The following is a 5,827-nucleotide window of genomic DNA, read 5'->3' on the forward strand; positions in this document are numbered from 1 at the left end:
GCTGGACATAGCTGATCACATGGTAAAAGGCCTCTGTGATTGGCCTTTTACCTCATCACATGATCAGCTGTGTCCGCAAGAAAACAGCGATCATGGACATCGCCAGGTGCGCACCCCTGGGGAGGGTGTGGGAGGGCACGTTCTGGGAGGATGTCATATGATGCCCTCCCAGAACTGGGTAACCGCGCTGTAGCTGTCATTCGGCTAGAGTGCGGTTACCAAGTGGTTAAAGAAAAAAAAAGAACCAGACTATAGTGCACCATAAAACTGGTGCCAAATCAGGTGCAGCTCTGCTTAGAAACCAATCAGCTTCCAGATTTGTTTTGTGAAAGCTTAATTGAACAAGCTGAAGTTGGAAGCTAATTGGCTGCCATGCACGGCTACATCAAATTTTGCACACTCCAGGTTTAGTAAACCAACCTCAATGATTTGACAACACATATTGAAGATTGCCACACTCAGCCGAGAGAAAGGAACAGTTCTAGACTCTTATTTATGGTTAACTTCAAACTGATGAGATGTAAAGGGTAAAATGTTGTCTATGGTTAATTGTGAATATTGTAGTTTTCTGTCATTTTGCAGGTACACACAATTTTAAGCCTTGACATATTTGTATCTATTTACTCAACTCAATTTCATCTTTTATATTTTACAAAAAATTGCAACTACCTTTTTATCTTACAGGTCCTCTGCTTTTAGAATATATATATTACTTTGGGGTTCTAAGTAAATTTCAGCCCAAAAACTTGGTGAAGGAGAAGACCGTTGTATATATCAGATCCCGACTGACACCTGACATACAGCCTTAGCACTTACAAGAAGGCTGCTTTGATGGCTGGCTCAGAGGTCTGTTCCTTTCTCACACTGCTCTGGTGTCATGACAGACACCACATACTTCCCTCATGATGGGCTCTGTGGCCCCTCTCCCAGCTTATAATTGGACTAGCATTGTCAACACACACTGACTGCTGAGGAGCCAACCCAGAAGATAAAGGCAGTTCTCCATGTGACCAGGGGTAGGGCATGCTCCTAATCATAATTAACATTTTTACTATTAATTTAGCATGTCCTAGTGACAGAAGAATAACGTTTAGGCAGCTGAGCTGACAATGAAGAGACTTAGTGGAATGTACCCGACAGTAATATATCAACCATCCTGTCTATCAGTCTTTCAACAATATAATTGTAATTGGGTACAGAATGTGCTAGGAACTTTCTGAATCCCTCCAAGCTGTTGTAATTCTTTGACAGAAAATGTATTTTCCTGTTATATTATCAATCAATGACTCCCTTACCAATGTTTAAGGTAGGATTGGTGTTCTATACCTTTATTAAATACAGTTGTGACTTTTTAAAGTCTGATTTACGCTAGCTCGACACCTATGTATTGGTGGTAAAAAGTGTGCCACAATGTATATTAATGCACTGTAACTATACATTTTATCTGATTTGAACTTCAATGCACATATACAATATAAAATCGAACCTGCGCTAAAGCACACAAAAACACACAGATGTGATTGGTCTCTGTTGGATGCGCTGAATTGCCCAAAAGTAGGAAAAGTGTGTTTCGTGCATTAGGGCTCATTGGAGACCCATTCAAGGATTACGAGCTGCCTTTATTTAATGTCTTTTAAGGCACAAAGACATTTTAACACACTCATAGGTACAAAGCATTCCAATAATTCGAGTCCTTTCATACTGATGTACCATAAATATCAAAGAACAGTCTGTGCTAGTGTATACTCTCATATGTGTATGTATGAATGTGAGTTAGGAACCTTAGATTGTACACCCCTTGAGGGTTGGGGACTGATGTGAATGTACAATATATATGTAAAGCGCTGCATAAATTGACGGCGCTATATAAGTACCTGAAATAAATAAATAAATAAATATACAAGCAGCTTGCAAAAAAGAATGATATATGTAGTCTTTAGTAAAATTGAAATTCAAATTGCAGTGCTCGGTGTGAGGCTGCCCATTGCAAACTATGACTTACATCCACACTGTCCCCAATTTCACAACACCACCACTAAAAAATTCCAGATAAATAATTCACCAGTTAGCAGAACCTCACAGTAGAAAAGAAGTCAATACACGTGTGTTAGATCCATGTGGCCAAGATGTAACGATTCTGAGTTCTCCATCCTCCACTGTTCCAGGATAACAGTTTTTGTGGATACTAGATTCACAGTACAGTGTTCCCCCATTAATCTTTTAAACACCAGTTGCTTCAGCAGAACCTCAAATTTACTATCGGAGACAATCTGCACCAATCCTCAACAATGAAAAGCAAAAGATGGGAAAGAATAGATGTTAACATCAAGGGTCTGATGGAATTTTATATTCTGTGTAAAACCCATGAGCCCCATTTTTCTGAAACCTGTATTCCTTCCCAGGTCCTTGTTTTCAGTGTTGGTCTGGACTGGATCTTTTTCACTACATGATTCAAGTTATTACTGTAAGTTTGCCTCAAAGTAAATTATTTCTGCTTATAAATGGTATTATTTAATTCAGAGATTTTTTTTATATTGCTTTGAGTGAATGTATGTAATATCACATATATTATTACACTGTAGTCTTTCTATTTAAGTACTGCTGAGATAAACTCTGTTATACTTAAAGCAAATCTTTGCTTTGCCTATTCAGGGAAAGCAACAGGTTTGCTTTAAACCCCCCTACCTAGCAAATGCCCAGAAGCATGTACTGACCTTTCCTTCACTCATCCATGGCTGTTCACCAGGGGAGTGAAAGGAGGTATGTGCATCTGTCAAGATCTGCATTACAGTGAACATGCTGTTTGCCTTGTATGAGCATAATTTTAGTTAATAAAAGAAACAAGACTGGATAGTGAAGATTTATTATATAGTATATAAATGTCTTGTGTGCAGTATTCTATGTGCTTTATTCTTCGGTTTTGATTTTACAATGTAAAACAGGCCATAGACGAATCAAAAAAATGAATGAAATTTGTGTTGATCATCGAAACGTTCGATTTTTGCATCGTTACTGTGCCAGCTGCGATACATGATTTTTGTGCTGCAATCGAAAGTGCCTGATCCAATATGCTGGGGTTTTTTCTAAGAAAATCAAAACAATTGATGGCACAATCGCATGAGCCATTTTCATTTTTTGATTGATAGAACTGTCGTTTTTTGACTCGCCTATGGCCTGACTAAGACTTTAACTTATGTATTATGTGTGGAGCTGCAAAGATTTAGAGGACTGTTTGAGGCATCTTAAATTGTTACTTGCCTTGACTTTATCCAGTATCTCCCGTTGACTGTGTTTAATGTTTCTTTTTTGGTATTTGGGGTCACCTACCCACTGAGAACATCCTGGTTTCCTTTGTAAGCTACCAACATTAATCTATCAATCTATCTATCAACATTAATCTATGGTCAGGCACTTACTACTGGCACAACTCAATTTTGATATCCTATGGGCCAGCTTGCTGCTTAGACAAAAGGCTGAGCATTTGTATGTATTCTATAGAGACGAGACGGTATAGAACACACAGACAAACCCTGGCTGGCTTATTTCCAAGGATATAGCCATCAGAAAACCCTTTCCAACATGGATAGAAAGTCTATTGTTTGTATTCATGTGATAGCTGGCCTATAGGCTTCTACTGACAGAGGGGAGCAGTGAAGGGCAATAATGTACAGGCAGTCCCCGAGTTAAGTACATTCGGCTTACGTAATACTCATACTTACGTACACTTCCCTCGGGACCGGAAGTCAAGCTGTCAGCATTCTTGTGCAGCAAGCTGATAAGAGACTAGCTGATAAGAGACATCAGAGAGACATAAGAGACAGAGACATCCATTGCTCGTTACTTGTGGGGCTAGCAGTGTCTGCCCACTATCTCCAAAGTGATTTAAGACTGTCTGTCTGCACCTCCGGGGAGAGGAAAGGAGAGGCTGTCAGGCTGCTCACTGAAGTGATCCTCCGTCTGTGCAGGGGGGAGGGGGCAGCGTGTGCTGTGTAAAGGAGAGCAGAGTTCTCTCATACAGTACATTACAGTACAGTGTATTTTTACCCTGCAATAATGCCTCCAAAGCAAAAAGCTGATGCAAGTGCTGGCACAGCAAAGAAAAGAAAAACAATCTCCTTGGAAGATAAAGTAGAAATAATAAAGAGATCAGAGAGTGGTGAAAAATCATCATCCATTTGCAAAGCATATGGTTATGCTCCGTCAACAATTTCAACAATTTTAAAAGATAAGAGTAGAATAATGGAGCATGTAAAATGTAAAACATAAAAGTTAAATATGTTAAGGCAAACATGTGTCCAAGCTGCAGTTCTTATGCAAAACACCAGTTTAGAGCCTCTTGAGGTTTTACTGCTTTCTGTAACCTTATTACAAAAACGTAATCTAATATCCTGTCGTTTGGTTAGTAGTTAGTGCTTATAAAAGTGCCTGATTCAACTTATGAACAAATTCGACTTATGAACAAACCTACAGTCCCTATCTTGTACGTAACCCGGGGACTGCCTGTACTTTGATTAAGCAAAAATTAACTGTTTTTAATAACAAATTATATGCCAAAGGGTACAATTATTTACACAATGTGAAATGCATTCACATATAGAACTGAAAAAATATTACAGACTAAAGTTTCTCTCTGAAATAAATGTCCATCCTAAACTTTTGGACTAATGCTGGCCATAGATGGTTCGTTTATCGGCTGATTTTTCGTCCGAAAGAATAATCGGCAGATTTTCGCACTGTTAGTGGGGCAATGGCATCGGCCGATTTTCACTGTTTCTCCTCATTTCTTTTATCGGTCATGCTGGAAAATTTGTGAAAAACGGCCAATTTTCGCAATCATTGGTGGCAACAGAACGACCAATGTTTTGTTTTTTGGATGAAAATTCAGCCGATAAACAAACCGTCTATGGCCTGCAATAGTGATGAAGGATTAGATTTGCACTGCTATTCAGGACACTGGAAAACAGGTGTCCCGTCACTTACTGTCCGCCTGGTTTCAACAGGTAAAGACAAACTTCTATCCGCAACACAGACAGAAATAAAAATGCATATTTTTGTAGCATAGGGGAGGGATAGAACACCTGCCAGCTTTTTATTGCTGTATTATGGGTGTAGTATGTTTGCTTCCATGATTTTTTATGTAACAATTGCAACATGATCAGGTTTGTGGTTCATTTTAGTGAGTGCTGACTAATAGGTGAGCATTTTATTGCTGTCTGTGCTTGTCTTGCAGTTTTTCCCTCAACTACTGTCTGTGGAAAACATCACTAGGGCAGAAAGTATGGAAAATATCTCTAATGAAGCCCTGGCTAGCAGAAGGAACCCAACATCTGAACTCATTCTTACCATCTTTATTAAAAAAGAAAGTTTTGGATGGGCAATCAGTTTAAGGTAACAATCCTTCTAAATATAGGTTTGCAAATAACATGTTACCTTAGGTCAGAGCAGGATCATATCGAAGGCAATCTAGCAGAAGACAAAGGCTTGCTGGATGTTCAAGGGGTACAGTCTTTATGCTCCTGCAGTAAACCAGGAGGATAGTGCAATTGGTTATAATTGTGCACCTGCCTGTCACTTCACAGAGGGAGATATACTTGTAGGCCATTGACGTCTGATGGGGCTATGCCTATACTTATTGTAATTCTTTGATGTCAATCAAAAGGATGAGGGTGCCAAAGCTGCTTTTTAACTAGGGCCCCATTCTGCCTTAATAACTCTCTGCTTTAGGTGACCCTGAACCTTAGCATCCTTGAATTAATATGCTGAAGAATCCCCCATAGGTACAGTATCTTTACTTTGCTCCCAAATGAGGAAACATACCTACAGTAGA

This window comes from Staurois parvus, unplaced genomic scaffold, assembly GCF_062004578.1.
Source record: "Staurois parvus isolate SC_StPar_1 unplaced genomic scaffold, SC_StPar_1.0 ptg000011l, whole genome shotgun sequence".
Classification (NCBI taxonomy): domain Eukaryota; kingdom Metazoa; phylum Chordata; class Amphibia; order Anura; family Ranidae; genus Staurois; species Staurois parvus.